Genomic DNA, 23,101 nt, shown 5'->3' on the forward strand with positions numbered 1-23,101 from the left:
TCAAATTGTGATAGCTGTTTAACACAGCTGCTTATTCTGTACACGCTATGAAAGTTGTTCCCAGCTTGACTATAAGATCATGAAATCTAGAACTGTTCATTCCCTTTGTTAGCACATCAATCAATTGTAATTCTGAAAGAACATATGACATACACACTAATCCTTTCTCTAATTTTTCCTTGATGAAATGTCTATCAATTTCAATATGCTTAGTCCGATCATATTGAATAGGATTATAAGCAATATTGATAGTTGACTTATTGTCACAATAAAATTTTATGGGGCATTTCCATTTGATTTTCAAATCATCCAAAATAATCTTCAACCAGAGTAGTTCACATAATACTTGAGCAATAGCCCTAAATTCTGATTGCAGATGATCTTGTCACCACACTTTGCTTCTTACTCCTCCATGTCACCAGATTACCACCAAGGAAAGTACAATATCCTGTAGTTGATCTTCTATCCACTAGAGAATATGCATAGTCTGCATCTGTGTAAGCTTCTAAAGCTAGTGCCTTATTTTTCTTGAACAAAATTTCCTTTCCCGGAGTATCTTTCAAGTAATGCAATACTCAGTAAGTAGCTTGAAGGTGAGATTCTCTTGGATCATACATGAATTGGCTTATTACACTCACAGCATATGCTATGTCTAGACGAGTGTAAGCAAGGTATATAAGCCTACCAACCAAACTCTGATACATCCTTTTGTCCACAGTTGATTCTTCCTTAGCTTCTCCTATCTTATGATTTGGATCAATTGGACTAGAAATCAGCTTATGCCCAATCTTCGCTATTTCAGCTAACAAATTAGTCACATACTTTTGTTGAGAAATAAAAATTCTTTTGGTAAAGTATGCTACCTTAATACTAAGGAAGTACTTCAGTTTGTCTAGTTCCTTTATTTCAAACTCCTCTATTAATTGATGCTTTAGATTATGTTTTTCTTTTTCACCATTTTCAGTTACAATGATATCATCTACATGGACTAGAAGAGCAGTCACCTTCCCTGTTGTTAAGTGCTTAACAAAGAGAGTATGACCACCTTAGCTTTGATTATACCCAGATTTCTTCATGACTTTTGTAAATCTTCTAAACCATGCCCTAGGAGATTGTTTTAGACCATAAAGAGTCTTCCTCAATTTACATACTCTATTACCAATATCCCCTGCAAATCCCAGAGAGAGGTTCATATAAATTTCTTCATCTAAATCTTCATGGAGAAATGCATTCTTCACATCATACTGTAGGATTTACCAGTTGAAGTGTTCAACCAAAGATAGTAGAACTCTGACAATATTCATTTTTGCAACTAGAGTAAAGGTCTCATGACAATCTACCTCATAAGTCTCTGAGTATAATCTTTGCCACCAACCTAACTTTATATCTTTCAAGAGATCCATCCGCTTTGTATTTTAGTGTAAAATCCACTTACAATCAACAATGTTCTTCCCTTTAGCTTCTCAACAACCTCTCATGTCTTATTCTTTTTAATGCATTCATTTCCTCCTTATGACATCCCTCCATTCCCTTTTTGACAATGCCACAAAAATAGTATTGGAAATAGTCATGGTATTTAGACTCACAATGAATCTTGTGGCTTGGTGATAGATGTTTAAGAGAAACATAGTGAGATAGAGGGTAGAGAGGGTGTTTGGTGCATTCTCTAGTACCCTTTCTAACAGTAATGGGAAGGTCAAGGCTACTGTTAGGTCAATGGATGATTCAATAGTTGTAATGATGGGTTAGAACTTACCATGATCCAAGTATCGTGGTTAGAGATTTGTGGTTAAGGTTCTTGGATTTGTATCGCGAGCAGCCTTTCTCCTGAATATACTTGAGGAATATTGGAGTATCACAAGAAACATTGGATGGAAAGGAAGATGGAGTGACTCACTAGATGGAATAGGAATAGAAGGTGATTCGATACGGACTTGAGTAGAAGGAAGATCAAGAGCGTTAATGGGTTCAAATGATTAAGAAGTGTTATCTTCCCACACCGAAATCTCCCACTGAGGATAGGACTTAGAGAAGAACGGGTATGTTTAAAGAAAGTAACATCAATTAAATGTTAAATATATATAAATATTTTGAATGAAACTGATGAATATTTGATGACTTTGATTTAATACAGATATAAATTTGATATCTTAAAGTGGTATGAAGGCCTAAAGCTTTCCTTGCCCTTCTGACGGACGTAAAAGAAATTTTTAGCCAGTCTAGTACAAATTGCCGGAGTAGACGTCAGTTGTCAAGCGCAACATATTAGATGAATCGATGATCAACTTCTCCCTGACTCATGGAAGCCAAGCATTACGGACGATTGACCAGCGGAGAAAAGAATCCAAGGAATGCAACTTTCGATGACGGTTGAAGATTTTGATACCCAAGGAACAAATACGACAGAATGGTGAAATGGAAGTGTGCTCACTTCCAAATGTAACAAGGATAAAAATGTAAAAGAACTATGTGAGCTTTAATTCCCTATCCCTAAAGGGATACATAGACAACTTAAATAAGTGGATATCCCCTTTTTATATTTTTTAAATTTATAATTTTTTAAATAAAAATAATAATAATCTTGAACCCTAGCAAACCGTGAACCGAACCGTGAACGTGAGCCTATGCAAGCAGTGAACCGTAACTGCCTTAGAAGGTTAAGGGTCGACCTGCCTGGAACCGTCGAACCGGCGGTTCCGAACCGTCGAACCGTCGGTTCCGAACCGTGGTCAGGTCTACCTTGAATGAAGTTTCTTATAAACCCTTCTTAGATATAATTCTAACCTTATATGAACCATAACCATATCATCTTCCTCAAATTCAAAAAACTTTCTTCCTTTCATATCAGCATGCGTCTTATATCTTTCATTACTTATTTTGTCATCTCACATCATCATATATTTCTTGCACGTTGTTGCTAAAAGTGTGAGTTTCAGCACTCGTTCTTGCGTCCAATGGTAAAGGAACCAAATCAATTGACTTTCTAAGAAGTATACCCAAACTCCTATTGACAACCTCTATCTTATGTTTGAGAATGGAAAAAGAAAAAACCTTCAACTTTATATTCATCAATTTCCATAAAGTTTGTCAGAAGTAACTTGCAGACTTCACATCTTGATCATAAACAATTGTTAATGGGTAGTCTTGGCGCAATGGTAAAGTTGTTGATTTGTGACCAAAAGGTCACAGATTCGAATCCTAGAAACAGCCTCTTGCAAAAAGCAGGGTAAGGCTGGTACAATGGATCCTTCCCCGGAACCCCACATAGCGGGAACTTCGTACACCAGGCTACCCTTTTTATCCACCACCACAAATATAGAGTAATGTCCTCTGATAGTTTTAGGCAAACTAAGCACGAAATCCATGCTTAGATCTACCAAGGTTTGTGTGGCACAAGTAGTGGCATATATAGACCTCTATTTTTCCTTCTTCCTCTAGATAAGTGACATGTGACACCAAAAAACAATGTTGGTCACATCTTTCTTAAGGCAAGGCCAATAGAAATGGTCTTCAACCATTGAGTCTTATCCCTACCAAAATGACTTGTTGCCCCTCCATCTTGTAACTCTCATATCATTTGTTCATGAAGAAAGGTATTCGGCAAAGAAAATCCTTAAAGAGAATCATTATGCAATGAAAAATTTAGGAGTTTCCCATGATGCCCAACAAACAAAAAACAAGATATAAATGAGAAAAACATATAGAATATTCATTAGAATCCTGAGATATATGACCAATATATATGACATATCAAAATCCCATTCAAATCTTGATAAATATATATAAAAATAATATTTGAAATATTTATCTAATGTTCTCCCACTTGGTTGATATATCACAATAAGAAATGTATTATATGAATCGTGGAAACAAGTCTTCTAAAGTGAGTATTATCTTTCTTGTATTACTCTATATCGTGTTTCTTAAACAATATTCTTAATGAATGAACCATATGTTCATCCAAACTCCAACTTCAGTGATATTTTCTTGAAAAAAAAAAAGAATGTGTACACGAACAAAACAAAAATGAGAAAGTTTCTTAACATGGAGTTTCCAAAAGAGCATCCAAGTCCCATTTTTTCTACATGATGTTTAAACTTTAATGATGGTTATGCCCTTTGTTGAAGGATCAGCTATCATCCATGGTTTAAAATCCAAACCGTGTTGAGATTTGGACCGGAATGATACAATTTAGGGTTTAGGGTGTCAACATGTTTCAATATTTTTTAAATATAAAATATATTAACTAAAAATAAAAAATTAATCTAAATATTTAAAAATAAAAGTTATAAAGAATAAAAAATATTTAAATATATATATATATATATATATATATATATATTAAATTAATGGGATTAGGCTTTAAGTAAGTCTATTTAAATTATCTTAATCATAGCTGGAAATTTATTAAAATTATTAACGTTTATTATTAAAGCCTAATTTAAAACTTGTTGTTCCTTGTTTTGCGATGACCACGAGCACGCCAGCCAGCGTGACGCTTCCGGACTCCTCGTCGGGCCCGGGCGATAGGACACGTCACCAGGCTTGCGCGTCGCGACAGAACACATGGTCAGGGTCGGGTTCGAACGCGTCACCAAGCTCGCACAACGCCTTCGGGTGCTAGCATTGTATTGGTCCGTGGGCAGAATAAGATGTTTCTCCCGTATCGAGAAAAACGAGATGTTTCGCCTATATTAGGTGAAACGACTCGAAATTTTAATCTATGCTATCATCAATTTAGTGCTAATTTATTCAATAACCACTACTTTTCCTTTGAAATGTTCTTTTATTGTAAAATATTTAAACTAAATGTGTTTGCAATTACTTCCACTTTATCATTCTTAGCCATAAAAAATACTACTGAATTATCACAAAATGTCCTCAATGGCTTAAGGTAGAGTCTACAACTCTAAGACAAGAAATGTCACTCCTTAACCATACACCATGTGAGGTAACCTCAAAATAAGCCACAAACTCAACATATACAGTGAATGTAACACTCTACTACATACTTTTCCAAGATACAACTCCAGGTAACAACATATATATCTAGATGTTGACTTCAAAGAATCAACATAGCTAGCAAAGCTTATAATGGAGTAGTCTACTACTTCTAAATATTCAGTTCGTCTATACATAAACATGTACTTTTTGGTAAGATTCAAAATCTCGAACTATGTCGAAGTTTCAATCTTTGACTGGAATGATTGTTTTGATATGGTGTCGATATTTCAATATATGGTGTCAGTAATTGATTGGAGTTGAAGAAGGAAGGAGATGAAGCATAGAGTTTGTGCAAGTAGGTTTTAAATCTTGTACCATATCGGACGAAATGGTGGAAACGTATCATTTTAATAAATTACCGAAACACTATACTACAAATCACATCCTTTGCTTCATCTCCTTCCTCCATCAACCTCCAAATTATTACCGACACCATACATTGTAATGTTGGCACAATATTAGAATAGTTTTTTTCCTATCAAAGACTGAAACTATGGCACAACTAGATATTTTAAACATTGGTGCCGAATTGTATCTAGTTCGGTGATTTAGCAAAATGATACATTTAGACTGTTACACTCGGCATGGTACGAGATTTCAAAACATAGTTTTTGGAGCCTTAAAGGTACCTTATTACTTTCATTATAGCTCTCCAATGGTGTTTCTTGAGATTACTCTGATATCGTCCTAACATTCTATTTACAAATGCAATGTCTCGTATTGTGCAGACTTGCACACACATTGATTTCCAATAGTTGAAGCATATGGACCATTCTTCATTTCTTCCCTCTCAAAGTCATTCTTTGGACAGTGACTTAAATTGATTCTATTAGCTTTTATGATAGGAACTACACTTGGGACAAAATCCTTCATTCTAAATCTCTTCAAAATATTATGGCAAAAAATTAAAAGTATATTCTTTTCTATCTATCTCATCAAAAGGGTCCTCCCGTTTTAAAAATTATTAAAAGAGCATCCCACATATAATTTTCTATCCAAACCACTCCTCTGTGTTCCACTCGTCTTGGTGCTACTTTTTACAAAGCACCACACCACCTTAGAGCTACTTTGTATAAAGCAACACCAACTTAGAGTTGCTCAAACCAACTCCAAGGTGGTGTTATTTTGACCAAAATTGGATCAAAACAGCTCCAAGTTGGAACTGCTATGTATAAAGTAGGTGGTGCTATTTTTCCTATAATTGAGTCAAAACAGCTCTAAGATGTAACTCTTTTGTATAAAGTAGGTGGTGCTATTTTGACCAAAATTGAATCAAAATGGCTCTAAGACGGAACTACCTTAGACTAGTTTTGAAGATGGAGTTGCTTTGGCTCCAAGGTCGAGTTGCTTTGGTTTAGTCAAAACAACTCTAAGGTTATAACTGCTTTGGACCAAGTAGATCCAAGGTGGAGCAGCTTCAGTCGACTACAAGGTGGTACAGTTTTGGTCAAAATAGTTCCAAGGTGGAGCACATAGGTATTTTAGGTAGAAATTTATAGGTAGTGCACTGTTTCGATATTTTCTAAAAGTGGGGTACTCTTTTGATGATAATGATAATAAGAGGTGCATTTTTTTTTCTATCAAACTTTATAATATAAGTTACTTGACATAGTCTTATGATACCTCGATGTTTGACTTTATGAATTTTAATACCAATAACATAAGATGCATTACTCATATCTTTCATATCAAAGTTTTTAGAGAGTAATTGTTTCGCCTCATATAGTGTACTCTTATGATTGGTGCAAGTAAAAATGTCACTTATATATAAGATAAGAAAACAAATTTTACTCTAACTAACAACCATATACATCGATCATAATATTTTCAACAAAATTTAATGAAGAGATAACATTATGGAACTTTAGATATCACCTGACAAACCAAATGCCCACCATTACTACAAAAGAACCTTTGGTTAATTTCATGTAAATCTCATCTTCTAGTACTGCCCTAAGAAAGGTTGTTTTAACATTCATTTGTTGCTACTCCAAATCAAACAGTACAACTAATGCCATGATGATACTAACAGAATCTTTCTTAGATACAGGAGAACTAATTCCTTGTAGTGGATTCTTTCCTTATGAGTGAAACCTTTAGAACAAATCTTATATCTTTTTGTGTTACCTTGTGAATCTTTCTTAACTTTAATACCTATTTGGATCCAAAGGCTTTTACATCATGAGGCGACTCTACAAGATCCCAACCTTCGTTTGATGTCATAGAATTCATCTCATCTATCATAGTATAATACTAATGTTTTGATTCTTTGAAACTCATATCTTGTAAAACCGCTTGAGAATCACTTTCAGCTCCAATAACGTAGTCCGACTCTTGGTGGCCAAAGGTCATACGCGGACCTCAAGCGCCCCACACGACTGGTCCCACAGTCGTTTGTAGAGAGGTAAATCACAGATGACTTTTTTTTTATCTTTTGAAACATTGCATGGGGGAGAGCAGGAACCTAGCAAGCATTTTGTTGCTAGGAATTGACCTCTGGACCTCTTGATGGCAACATCCCATGCAATGACCATCTACCCTACGTGGGGACTAACATAGTTCGACTCTTGTAGATACACTATGTAGTCACTGAGAGTAGATCTTCTTAATGTTGTCTAACCATTTTCTAGGGTGTCATGTTGTTCAACTAGTTGTTCAAGAATTTCTTGAACACTTTGATTTATGGGGTTGTCTTCAGCATTTTGTGGATATTCAGCGATTTTCTAGCACTTATTTGGACTTATGGGGTGATATGAATGACAAAATCTATCTCTTGTTAGCTTAAGCTCAAATACCAAATATGATGTAGCACAAGAGCGATTGAGTGTTGGAAGGTTTGTAGAGTAGCAATCTAAAGAGAGACTAAGAATCTGAAATTAGATGGTAAAGTGTAGAAAGATTTATAAATTTAGGTATTACACTAAGGACCATAGAGAGATTGCATCAGGACAAACTAAGAAAATTCTTAAAAATTCACTTTATATTCCATGTTCTAGCATATAATATATATTTATACTCAGATAGATTTTTTCAAACACAAAAAAACTCATAAGGACAAACATAGGAAAATAAAGTATCCATAAAGTCTCGCATAGAAAATATGAAGATTCGTAAAAATTTTTAGTTGACGCTTCAATTTTCCAAGTATTAGAAATTGAAAAACATAGGAATTGCTGGGAATTACTGCACTTTATAGTTTGACTCTTCCAAACTTTAACTTTCAAGCCTTAGAATATTGAACTTTATATCATTTTTCAAATAGGCTCACCATTTTTTAAAGTATGCCAAATTAAAAATTGGACTTTAGAATCTTTATTTACTTCTATAGGAGATCGCTTCGTGCCTCCATCACTCATTCATACTCTTGAAAATATTGGTCAAATATAAACGGTCTGCAATCCTACTTTATTAATTAGCAGTAAAAGTATAACTTACTGGATAGTTTCTGGCAAAGAAAAACATGTTTTCCACAGATATGAAACCGCCACCCCTACATCAACAAAAACAAAATCAAAAATAAAAGATAGGTTCAGAACCATACAAATACAAAGGAATTGATTGTAGCCTAGCAAAATTCCTTTAGAGAACAAAAGTGTTAATACCTAAAATCGGTGGAAGGATCTTTTCCTTGCCATCCCATATCCTTCCACTGTTCAGATATTAAACCAAGGAGTTCAACACCAGGATAAGCAGCACACCATAGGGCTCTCAATGCTTCCTAAAAAAAAATCAGTGACTGAGATAGAATACTATCAGGAAATTCTACAAATATATCAATGCATTTAGGTTCAACTAAGAGAAATTATAACTATTAATTGCAATTCTATTAAGACTAAAGCACAAACTTACAAAGTAAATGATTAGCACTTTATTTTTTTTTTTCCCAAAGAAGTACAATGACTGTGCCAAAAATAATCAGCTCAAAAAAAACCACTGAAGTATATCCAAAGTAGCAGATCTTATATTTCGAACATTCTAGATCATTAAGAATCACTTCAATTACTTATGAGGAAAAAAAGTGAGCATAGTAACACCGAATTCTAATTGAGATACAAACAAAGTGAAACAATGTCTTTCTAAGTTAAATACCTGATGCTCTTTCCTCGTACTATCATAAACAACAGCAATCCGTCTTTGTAGCCTATGCAAACATTCCTCCTGCATGTGTGAATAATCATTAGTTCATGGCCTTCATTCATCTTTTGAATTTCAGAAAGCAAGATCTTATACTATTAAGAGATGTTATTGATGCAATACTTGTCTACAGAATAAGGATAGGAAACCAACACCATGGTGTGGAAGAGGATGAAAGTTTATCACAAAAGAAAATTAGCATCACACAGTATTTTCAAGCATACCAAAATAATGAAAAAAAAAAAACTAACATTTCCAAGATATCTCAATTCCAAAAGCAGAGTCGATAAAAAGCATATCTACAACACGTTTTTGTATGCAATATATCTCAATTTCAAAAGCAGAGTCTAAAAGAATACATAACCTAAACTCATTTACAGGAATTATCACCACCATCCTTGTCATCCATGCTATTATTTAAGGGTGTCAATTCAGGTGGATCTGGTCGGGTTGGGTGGGGTTAATTTTTTTTTAATCCAACCCGAACTCGATCAGAATCCGGATTCATCCCGAAACCCCTAAACCTGAACTCGACCAACCTGAACCCGACCCGGATAACCCGAAAATCCGATTCAAAATAACTTTTTTTTTTGGCTATTTTCCATATAATTTTTCACTTTTATCTCAATACTCCATCATTATCATACTAACATTGATATTAATATACATAAAAACATCTTAATTTTCAAAATAAAATTCGATTTAACCCCAAAAAATTCACTAAACCCTGGGTCAACCCAAACCTGACCTGATCCAACTCGAAAATTTTTAACCCGAAAATCCTCCAACCCGAATCCGAAAATATCCAATCCGAACTTGATTTTTTTTTTGTTGACTCGGGTTAGGTCGTCGGGTCGGGTTCATTTTTGACACCTCTACTATCGTTTGCACAAAATTGTGAGGGATACATTTGTTATGTATTCAAGATAACCAACAATATGTTCTTCTAGCGTCTATTCTATCAGCATAACCATCTAAGGCATTTAACTGAGGGATGTTACTTCAAAAAGCTAATAAGACAACAATTGATGTAACTAAGAGAATACCTGAGAAGAAGTAAGATCGATTATTAAGTGAGCCTCTGCTTTTATTCCTTGGGCACAAACACATGAAATACCTCTTCCAATCCATGCAGTTGATCCTGTGACAGGTTCCACAAACAGCTAATAAACAGAAAGAACACTAGCACAAGAAGAGAGACAAAAGTTTGTGCACATATTTAGGCAATGCTAGAGAACAAAGTTCATAGTATCATCAAAATTACATTCAGAAAAAGAACAAAAACAAGAAGAGAGACTCAAGCCTATGCACATTTAAGCAATACCAGAGAACAAAATTCATAGCATCATCAAAGTTTATAGTATAATACTGTGCAAGGTTTCTATCCCATAATGGAGCAAAACAATTTTAATATGTAACATGTTGTCACTCGACAGACTTCCACACATGCTAATGTATGCCAAGATAAATTCTCAAGAATTTTTCTCATTTATGTCCCCTCTCTTCCAGGTCCAACACAAGGGAAATGAAACTGTAATGGAATACGTAACAAAGCAACTTTACTTCCTACTGCTACCAACTCATCATCTCCCCAAGTTAAGTTGGTACATGCTATTGCACCAGGAGTTGTTATGCCAGGTGCTAAAGCATGGGTGTTTTGTACCCATTAAGCAAGGATGGGTTGTAATTGTATAGTGGTATCTAAAACATATTTTGGGGATGCCCTAAAGCACTCACGATATCATTATGAATATAAAAGCAAAACAGTGATAACCTAAAAATTTACATACCCAATTAAGATGTGATATGATTGCATCGTAGTGTCTAAGGTTACGATCTAATAGATCGTTGTATCGAGTAATTGGATCATAGTTTCTTACCATAAAAATTATTGCTTGTACACTAGCACCAACTATAAGAAACCTACAGACCCACATGTGATGGGTGAAGAACGAAAGTTGTGTTCCATAGTCAATAGCTAGGTATGGATAAGGAGGCATGGGATATATGGTGAGCTATGACAATGGTTAAAGAACCTAACATAGCAAGGTTTAGATAATTGAGCTTGCCATGACATCGTTAGGATTTTATAGAGTCCCTTATGTCCTGCTCTGTAAATGGATCTTTATGAGCCTCTAAAATGTCTTTAAGGTCATTACCAATGCCCCAGTTAGTTCTATACATATGACCTGCGATCAAAAAAAGAAAAGCAATAACTAAATGATAATGTGCAATATCAGTCAGCCATAGATCACTTGTTATTTCGTCTAATCCTCCATGAGAAATCAAAAATTCTACATATTTTGACCAATTCAAGGTGAAAATGGGGTTGCTCCCTCAAAAAAATCTAGGATAAAGTTGAGCCAAAAAATTCTATGGAAAGAATTGATATCTCCAATTATATTACATTCAGAATGGGAATACCCATTATATACAAAATTACAATAGAAGAGATAATAGAAAACTAATTATTCTGTATATAGAAAATTAATATCTTTCTAATTACATCCCTTGATTTACTACTTTGTGCTCATAGCTATTAGTGTTCATAGTTGTTCAAATTGTGATAGCTGTTTAACACAGCTGCTTATTCTGTACACGCTATGAAAGTTGTTCCCAGCTTGACTATAAGATCATGAAATCTAGAACTGTTCATTCCCTTTGTTAGCACATCAACCAATTGTAATTCTGAAAGAACATATGACATACACACTAATCCTTTCTCTAATTTTTCCTTGATGAAATGTCTATCAATTTCAATATGCTTAGTCCGATCATATTGAATAGGATTATAAGCAATATTGATAGTTGACTTATTGTCACAATAAAATTTTATGGGGCATTTCCATTTGATTTTCAAATCATCCAGAATAATCTTCAACCAGAGTAGTTCACATAATACTTGAGCAATAGCCCTAAATTCTGATTGCAGATGATCTTGTCACCACACTTTGCTTCTTACTCCTCCATGTCACCAGATTACCACCAAGGAAAGTACAATATCCTGTAGTTGATCTTCTATCCACTTGAGAATATGCATAGTCTGCATCTGTGTAAGCTTCTAAAGCTAGTGCCTCATTTTTCTTGAACAAAATTTCCTTTCCCGGAGTATCTTTCAAGTAATGTAAAACTCGGTAAGTAGCTTGAAGGTGAGATTCTCTTGGATCATGCATGAATTGGCTTATTACACTCACAGCATATGCTATGTCTAGACGAGTGTAAGCAAGGTATATAAGCCTACCAACCAAACTCTGATACATCCTTTTGTCCACAGTTGGTTCCTCCTTAGCTTTTGCTATCTAGTGATTTGGATCCATTAGACTAGAAATCGGCTTACAGCCAATCTTCCCTATTTCAGCTAATAAATCAGTTACATACTTCTGCTAAGAAATAAAAATTCCTTCGATAGAGTACACTACCTCAATACTAAGTACTTCAATTTGCTCAGTTCCTTTATTTCAAACTCCTCTATCAATTTCTACTTTAGATCATGTTTTTCATTTTCATCATTTCCAGTTACAATGATATCTTCCACATAGGCTAGAAGAGGCATCCCCTTCCCTATAGTTGAGTGCTTAACAAAGAGAGTATGGTCCCCTTTGCTTTGGTTATATCCAGACTTTTTTATGACTTTTAAAAATCTTCCAAACAATGCCTTAGGAGATTGTTTTAGACCATAAAGAGCCTTCCTCAATTTACATACTCTGTTACCAGTATTCTCTGCAAATCCTGATGGGAGGTTCATATAAATTTCTTCATCTTAATGTCCATGAAGAAATGCATTCTTCACATCATTCTGTAGGAGTTGTCCGTTGAAGTGTGCAGCCAAAGATGGTAGAACTCTAACCGTATTCATTTTTGCAACTAGAGTAAAGGTCTCATGACAATCTACCTCATAAGTCTCTGAGTATAATCTTTTGCCACCAACCTAACTTTATATCTTTCAAGAGATCCATCTGCTTTGTATTTTAGTGTAAAAATCCACTTACAATCAACAATGTTCTTCCCCTTTAGCTTCTCAACAACCTCTCATGTCTTATTCTTTTTTAATGCATTCATTTCCTCCCTTATGACATCCCTCCATTCCCTTTTTGACAATGCCACAAAAATAGTATTGGAAATAGTCATGGTATTTAGACTCACAATGAATCTTGTGGCTTGGTGATAGATGTTTAAGAGAAACATAGTGAGATAGAGGGTAGAGAGGGTGTTTGGTGCATTCTCTAGTACCCTTTCTAACGGTAATGGGAAGGTCAAGGCTACCTGTTAGGTCAATGGATGATTCAATAAGTTGTAATGATGGGTTAGAACTTACCATGATCCCAATATCAGGGTTAGAGATTTGTGGTTAAGGTTCTTGGATTTGTATCGCTTCTGAAGCAGCCTTTCTCCTTGAATAAACTTGAGGAATATTGGAGTATCACAAGAAACATTGGATGGAAAGGAAGATGGAGGTGACTCACTAGATGGAATAGGAATAGAAGGTGATTCGGTACGGACTTGAGTAGAAGGAAGATCAAGAGCGTTAATGGGTTCAAATGATTAAGAAGTGTTATCTTCTGTCACTGAAATCTCCCCCTGAGGATAGGACTTAGAGAAGAACGGGGTATGTTTAAAGAAGGTAACATCAGCCGAGATGTAAAACTTTTGAGATGAAGGGTGGTAATACTTGTACCCTTTTTGAGTGGATGAGTATCCAAGGAAGACACATTTGATGACACGAGGGTCTAGTTTACCTCGTAGTGGACCATGGATATGGCACCCAAAAATCCTAGGAGTAAGTCCATTTATGGTTTCGAAATGAGGATAAAAATCGTCAAGGAGTTGCATAGGACTCATGTTATCTAAGACACGTGAGGGAAGTGTGTTTATCATGTATGTGACAATAAGGATAGCCTCTCCCTAATAGGATTTAGGGGCATTGTTATAAAAGGAATGACATGAGTAGTGTTGAGTAAATGTCTATTTTTCCTTTCTGCTATTTCATTATGTTAGGGTGTATGAACACAAGACGAATCATGAATAATCCCTTGAGATTGGAAGTAGAAGGACAAGCTTTGGTTGAAGTAATCTCTAGCGTTATCGGTCCTAATGCTTTTGATTTTCACTCTAAATTAATTTTGAATCATTGAGTGGAAATTAGGAATAATAAGGTTGACATCAAATTTTTGTTTGAGGAGAAACAACTATGTAATCATCAATTAAGGAGGCAAACCATCAAGTTCCAGAAACATTGGGAATATTAAAAGGATCTCATATGTCACTATGAATTAAATGAAAGGGAGTAGAACTTCTTTTATTGTTAATAGGAAAGGGTGGACGAGAATATTTTGGCAATTCACAAACATCACACTCAATCCAGAAACATCCAATCCTTGAAAAAATGAGGAAATATGACCTTTAAAACTCTAAAAGATAGATGACTAAGATGTTTATGATACAACCAAATGTTATCTTTATTAGAAGAACTATGAAAGGACAAAGACAAATTATTCTTCTTAGTGGATTCAAGATAGTAAATGTCAATATGTTCCTTAGCAAGTCCAATCCTCCTTCCCGAGTCCTTATCTTGGAAAACACAATAAGAAGGGGGGAAATGGCATGACAATGAAGTTTAGTAGTTAATTTTTTAACAGAAACAAGGTTGGTAGAGAATTTTGGTATATGGAAGACATTTTTAAGGATAAGGTTAGGGGTAAGGTGAACATTTCCAAAACCAGCACTAGTAGTAAAAGATCCTTTGACTACTACAATTTTTCTATTACTTGGATTGGGGTTACAAGTGTGAAAGTTTTGAGAATTGAGAGTCATGCGGTATGTGGCACCTAAGTCTATGATCCATGAGTTATCAAAAAAACTATTTGAGGTATTCATACAAAAAGGGAGTGAGGAGATACATGAGAGAGACAAAGAGCATATGCCAAACAGTTTATCAAGAGAACTCAACAATCCACGAAGTTTCTCAATTTCTATATTGTTGTATCTTCCTAGGAAATGCAAAATGCATAATCAGCCATGATGAAGAAATGCAAAAGCAAAGAATTAGCAATGAAGGCTTAATGCTCTGATACTATGTGGAAAGAATTGATGTCTCAAATTGTATTATATTTAGAATGGGAATACCCATTATATACAAAATTACAATAGAAGAGAGAATAGGAAATTAATAGCGAATAGAAAACTAATTATTATGTACATAAGAAATTAATATCTTTTTAATTACATCCCTTGATTTCCTACTTTGTGCTCACAGCTATTACTGTTCATAGTTGTTCAAACTGTCACAGCTGTTCGACACAATTGTTTATTCTAAACAAGTTCGATTCTGATTTAAGATATATCCATGAGAAAGTGGTATTTATCTAGGATCAACTCCAAAGTTGAGAAATTGGTTAATCGGTAAAGATATATGGATTTAGTGGGTCGTCGAAGAAAGAGACCCAAATCCTAATAACCCCTCAAGGTGGTGATTCAATTGGATTCCACATCTTGGAACCAAGCCAATTTTGGGGCGGCTTTATGATAATGGAACCAATGGGCAAAAAGCATTAACGATGCAAAGACCAATGCCCCAATTGTGGTATAATAAAGTTGTAATTCACTAGTTATTCTAGATGCTCGCCAAATCTAAAAAAAACGGAGGTTATTTATATTCCTCGGAAACCCCATCTACATCCTACTTCTTCCAAGCGCAGGATATCCCAAGGGGTTGTGGGTTTTTTCTACCAATTGGGGCTCTCCCCTCATCACCCTCCATGGAGATGGCCTACAAGGTTCATAAATACTCTTACTATAGGACTCTTACCTAGCCAACACTTAGATTCGGCTCTACCCAAACTTTTTTGGTTCACCCCAAGTTTATTTACAAAATAGAACTATAACAATTGGAGAGCCAACTCAATCAAAACTTTGATGTACAAACTAGTGCAAATACTCAACCATGCTTCAACATGTAGTGAAGCATGCCAAGATGAGTTCAAATTCACTTTATTACTTTAATCCTTTCCACTGTAACAATTAGATATCCAATCACATTAATATTTATTGCATCATACTGTGTCAACACTCAACACAATGAAGTTCTAATCTACCTTTAGATAGTTTGTTACTGAATGAATCAAAATTTTATAGAAAAATAAATAAAAGTTAACCAAAATCTAACAAATTAAAAGTTTAAGATCGATGCATTGTGGATGTTTTTGTCATGAATCATCATCAACACCATTTATAATAGATTCTATTAAATAGAATTGTACTATAGTATTTTACATTTTGTAGAATGCCAAAATAAATCTTTTAACATATTTCGCTCTCTAAACATTAGCATTCATGATTTGAAAATTCAATAATATTTATACAAACCCTTGATTTGACAATTTTATAGTGTGGTACTCCTTGGCATAAACAATAAAGGAGAGATTAGTCGTGGTTACCAATATTGAATTTTGATGATTTACTAGAATAGTAAATTTTGATCATACCACTTGACATGACATGAAATTTCAAACCATGACCACAAGTAACAAGAGAATAACAATTTATTAGATGAAAAATCATTAGAAAAAAGAAAGCAAATCTTGAAAAATGGAAGCATGAACTTGCATATAAAAATGCTTAGCTTCATACCACATTCCAAAGTTAAAACATCAAATAAATGTGCTCAAGAAATTTACCAAGTTCATGAATACAAACATAAAATGAGTATGCGATGAAAATAAAGGACTAATTAATTAATCTATTGCCATGTTTAATGTTTTTCATATCTAGCATAATGTATTCTTTTTTGCTTCAAATATAACACATTAATTTTCTATTTCTAACAGATAAAATGTTGAGGTGATGTTTAACATGCCATTATGCCATGTCATTAAATAGATTGTGTGGGTATCAAAAAATCATATCTAAAAGTTTAAAAATGAATTTTTTTTTTTTTTGGTAATCACGTCTAGAGCACCCCGAATCTAGAATGAGTTCATGTTTCCATTATCAACTCTAGCATGCAAGCAATCAACTTGTTGACATGAAATAATGACACATCAACACCATATTATTATTTTAATAGTAGTGAGATGAAACTTAATGTGTGATATATTGGGAAAAAGAATATATGGTAGATTCATTCATTGAACCCTTAAAATCTCTTTCCCTTCAACATCCCTCTAATGATACAGCCTTCCCCACCTCGATTGCCAAGCCTTCTCATTTGTGCTCACCACTTGTAGACCAAGCGTTGCTACTCGAATGTCTCTCGCACCCATTGCCTCTTTAATCCCCTCTTGCTTATGGACTGCAAGGAGTAATAGCTTCGATCTCCATTCCTTATTCATCAGGTAGTTGTCACACATTGATTGTCACTTGTTGCTCAGTCGGCCACCACAATCTTTACTATCTCTCATAGTCTCATCCACAACAAATTCTACCTCCCCTTTTACCCTCTTTCTTCCATTATGTTGTAGTGAGGAGCAACACTCCCCCCCCAAAAAATCCCTCTCCCTTTCTAGGGCTGTAAACGAGCCGAACCGAGCCAAGCTTTGGGGTGTTCAAGCTTGTTTGATAAGATAATCGAGTCGAGCCAAGCCGAGCTTAAAAAGAACCAAGCTTTTGAAATAAGTGTTCAAGCTTGGCTTGGTTTATTTTTTATGAGCTTGAGCTTGTTTGAAGCTTGGCTTGAGCTTGGTTCATTTAGATGTTATCAAGCTCTCAATTCAAGCTTGGCTTGAGCTTGGTTCGTTTAGATGTTATCAAGCTCTCAATTCAAGCTTATTTGATTGTTTGAAACTTTTAATTATTTGATTGATTATTAAAATTGATAATTTAAATTTATTTATTTATTTTATTTTATTTTATTATTTGGCATATTGAAAAGAGTTTTATTAATAAATATGATTTGTGAACATTGTTTACGAACGTTAACGAGCTGAACACTTATATGTACAAGCTTGTTTCTTTAGCTTAACGAGCTATTCAAGCTTGTTTGTTTAATTAAACTTATGTATATTGAACGAACATAAACAAGCTCTTACCAAGCCGAACACCAAGCTTGTTCACGAACGCTTGGTTCATTTACAACCCTATCCCTTTCTATGTCCATCATGCAACAAACCTATAGTCCATCTCCTCTCCCTCATGCAAGCAAAAGATCCCTCAAACCTTCTTCATTCCTTGTGTTGCAATATCCATAATGTGAGCTCATAACTTTATTGCACTTTTTGTGTTTCCATGTGATTTATCATAGTAAAATTGGTACTTCTTCATTGTTCTTCATTTCTAGTGGCCCTACATTGAGTGACGATCACCCATGAAAGTGAAAAGTTTCTTTCTGCCAAGAATAGTCTTTTCAACTCTATTCAATTAGCTGCAGTTTATTGATAGATTCAACTTCTCTTTGCATGGAAATGGGTGGGGTCATACAAGAAGGTCATCAATGGTAAAGAGTATTGGTTTGCATGTTATGTATGGCAGCCTAGAGGGAAAGTCGATGAGTATAAACTATATCAGGGAGTGGAGAAAACTATTACAAGGTGTATCCTTACTTTTGGTTCATTTAGGTTGTTGAGTTGAAAATACTCAATGAATGAGGGTAATTTAGCATGGTTGATGGTGAGGTTAGTCTCAAAGGCATGTTGATGACTCCTTTGTTTGCCTTGCTTATATCGTCTTGTTAGTGAATCTCCTTTGTTTATACTTTATACACCACACTATTTGTTATACATACAGATACCTATGCATAATATATATGTTCTTTTATATGGTGATCAAGGCTTCAAATTTTTAGTCATGTCGGAGTTTCAATGGCTAACTAGAATATGTTTTCAGTACTATATCGTACATGTTGGTACACTTTTGATACTTATTTAATTAACTTATTGATAATAATGTGATTATTTTACTTAGTATAAGTTGTATCTTTTAATTATTTTCTATTGAAACTAAGTATTTACTTAATAATTAATCAGATTGCTAATATTTTATTATTTTGTTTGTACTTGTTGATTAATTTGATCAACTCAATCTTTAAAGTAAAAAAAATATCAACAATCAATGAAGTTGTAATTTTCAACTTTAGTCATATCTAATCTATATTATTTTATAATTATTTATATTTATAACTTATTTAACTTTTGCATGTAAAACCCAGAAAGAGTAATGAGAAAATGAGACATTACATGGTCCTTTATAAACTAGGGCATCATTAGCTTTCGAATTTTGTAACATTGCAGCAATTTCAAATTTAAAGCTTAGGGCATCATTAGCTTTCAAATTCTATAGCATTGTAGCAATTTCAACTTTAAAGACAACAATACAATAGTGTTTGCATGTTTTGAAATCTCATATCGTGCCAGGCAAAACGATCGAAACGTATCATTTCAATAAATCATTGGAACTCAATACCATTCAACAAGTCGTGTCATAGTTTCATCCTTTGATCGAAAAGATATTGTTCTAGTATCGTGTCAACACTTTGATGCATGGTGACGGTGAAGAAGGAAAGAGATAAAGTAAAGGAAAAAGGCATTGCTAAGTAGTATTGAGTTTCGGTAATTTACCGGATTGATATATTTTGACCATTTCACGCGACATTGTACAAGATCTAAAGGCATGTTCGACGCAAACAATGTCTCCTATATATGCTTACTCTCCTTCCTTCTTCAACTTTAATCCATTACCATCACCATGCATCAAAACATTGTCACAATATCGTTCCGATCAAAGACCAAAAATTCGGCATAGCTTGAGATTTTGAACCTTGAGTGTTTGCAATTTGTTCATAAGCATTTAGTAAGAAATGTAAGCATATATTTCTTGTATTGATTTGATAAAACCTAAATAAAACATAGATCTAGTAAAATATTCAATAATAACAACCAAGTCTTATTCCACTAGGTTGGGTCTGCTATATGGATCCTTCTACGTCATTGGACTATATCCCTTGCTATATTATCATCTATATTTGAATAAATTTTATCTTATTTTATTATTATTAACCAATTTTTTTTGTGGTCTTCCTCTTTTATGTTTGATGTGTATATTTGTCATAGTTTCACATCGCCTAACTAGAGCATTTATTAGTCATCTAAGTACACGTTTATACCATCTTAAATGTATCTCTTGAAGTTTTCTCTCAATAGATGCAATCTGACTTTCTCTCTTATATTCTCATTTATTATCTTGTCCATCCTCGTATGTTTACAATTCACCTTAACATCCACATCTCTACAACTCTATATTCTACTCATGTACTCGAGTTCCCAACATTTTAACTTATTTTGTTGTGTTCATGGAACTATAATTATTCAAATAGATGAAAATAGAAAGATATAAGATATCTTAAATTTTACAATGTAAAATATTATATTTTTGGCTAAAATTATATTTTAAATTTTATAATTAATTTTATTTAATTGTATAGGTATAAAATTTCTAAGAAATGAAAAAAAAATGAAATTCGACTATTATTCAACCCCATTAAATTTGGGAACTTTGGATTCAAGAATTTTTTTTGATAAAATTAAATTTGGATTTGAAAATTTTTTAGACTTTCAAATTTAATAGATAGAGCTTTTTTTAAAAATAATAATAATATTTAATGAACATTTATTGTACTTATTATATATCTTGAATGATACTCCATTAAAAATAAAATTAAAAAATTTATTTTTTTAACTTAATCAAATATATTTATATAATCAAAACGTTATCATACTCCAGTTAAATCTTAGTTTTCTCATCACTAGCTAGACAATCATCTGATATCATAAGAGTCAGAACACACACAAAAAAAAATCTTTGCCAATGTCATGTACCAAAGTTTATCTTATTTAGATTTCTTACATTTTAAACTAATCTTTTTTAAAAAAAAATTAGATACTAATAAACTAAGTTGATATAATATTTTAAGTTTTGGGTTCAAGTAGAAGTTGAATTAGGATTAGATGAAACCCATCAATTAGACATGTTAATTCAAATCACGTAAGTTTCGACCAAGTTTGAATTTATTTTGGTCCTTTTAAAATTAAACCAAGTTTGTAGAGGAAAATTCATTCGACCAGATTTAATTAGATTAGAAGTATTTTTAAAAGGTTGGAAATTAGTATTTAATTTCTCCCTTTTTCTCTCTTTCTTTCCTTATTTTAAGCAAGTTTCCTATTCCTCCTCGATAGTGTGCAATGTCTGCCCACTGCCCACCTATCGCTACCCCGCTGCAATCTACTTGCCCCCACCTACTCACTATCCCTCCTGCCAGTAAACCTCCTCTCCTCCCCTCTCTTCCTCTCACTTGGCCTCTTCACTATTTCACTGTGTCAAATTTAATGTCATGCTATCGGTCGAATGACAAATTCCACCTATACAAACCAACACCTTAGTACTTCAACCATGATGGTAGTCTTATATGCTAAAGTCATTTGAAAAGGCTTGTAGGTACAATAATGTAGGATGATGTTTATGAGATATAACATAAACTAGCTTTTATCATTGTTAGGGTTAGTACACATTGAAAATGGCAATAGATTCATTAACTTAGTTAGACCATGATTAGCATAAGGCATAGCATGATATTGGATTAGAGATGAGTCACTTGCTAAGGAAAAGATACTTATAAATGATATCTTATGGAGACAAGGCATAGGCCTATAAGATGCTATGAGCCATAGCCATTATATTCAATTTTTCTCCTAGACCTTGTGTTGGTGATAATAAACCTTGGTTTCCTTGGTAGACACAAGAGTGTGGAGCATGCACATAGTATTACTCTATTGTTATATAAGAAAATGCAAGGATAAATCCCACCAAACCACAGTGGTCTCCATTATTTGGTTCCAACCAAAAATAATCCACTTAAAATTTTAATTTAGTGTGGTTACTTGACGAATTTACTTTGTCTGAGTTTTAGATTGATCTGCTATATAAAAAGATTTCAATTTGATTATTCTTAAACCAACTTAAACCAGAAAGTTGAATATATATTTTGTTTAATAATAAAATTTATATTTATCATTAAAATTCAATGCAAATCATTTAATATTTATAAAGTTTATATCAAAAATTTATAATATGAAAATATAATTTGGCATGGCATTCTTTAAAAGACAAAATTTGATCTATAAAACTTATTTAAGAAAAAAACATATTGTATAGACACAAATTTAGTTCAACCCAAACCAAACAAAACTGATAATTTCATTTTGTATTTAATTTGATAACATACTTATTCAGTTTAGTTGGTTTATAAAAACCGCCATAAAAAATTGTAGTTGTCTATTTGATTTCATTTGAACCAAATGCACTTCAAGTCTAGCAATTAGAAACATAGTTGTCAAAATCAACTGATACGAATATGAAGTGTCCAAGTTAGATTGTCGACCTATCTTTCGTTAGAAACCTAAGTTAAAAGAAAGTTAAAATTTTAATAAATTACCAACAATTAAGTTGAAATTTACTCAAACTAAATTGATTTGGAAAAACTCAGCTAACCAGTTAGGCTAACTATTTCCCAATCTTAGCTTGAATACAAAGAAAGGCATATAAGAGGAGGTAGTCAATGTTGCTCTCATAAATTCTAACTTAAATTCCTCAACTTCTCACCATTTATAATTTGTTGCAAAATCAATAAAATGACTTTCTTATTTCATGTAATTTACAACTACATAGACCAAGCACTCCATCTAGCTTTTCTTCATTTAAACATTTAATGTTAATTAAGATTTGAAAGTTTCTCTCAATCAATATTATCAAAGATAAATGCTTCTCAACTAAACCCAATCATAATAATCTATTTTAATAAATAATATATTAGTATCTAATCTTATTTAACTACTTTATAACAAAAAATGTGATAGTATTTATTAATATATTTTTAACTATTCATTCTACAATAAAATATGACATTATCTATCACTAATCTAAAAGTTATTTATTTAGTTTAATAAGATAATATTTTCATATAATATATCAACTTTATTGT

At 33.4% G+C, this 23,101-nt stretch overlaps 1 pseudogene; it reads right to left on the reverse strand.

Annotated features, from left to right (window-relative positions):
- LOC121972417 overlaps positions 1–23,101 on the reverse strand; it is a 44,232-nt pseudogene that overhangs the window by 16,647 nt on the left and 4,484 nt on the right.

This window comes from Zingiber officinale, chromosome 4A, assembly GCF_018446385.1.
Source record: "Zingiber officinale cultivar Zhangliang chromosome 4A, Zo_v1.1, whole genome shotgun sequence".
Lineage (NCBI taxonomy): Eukaryota > Viridiplantae > Streptophyta > Magnoliopsida > Zingiberales > Zingiberaceae > Zingiber > Zingiber officinale.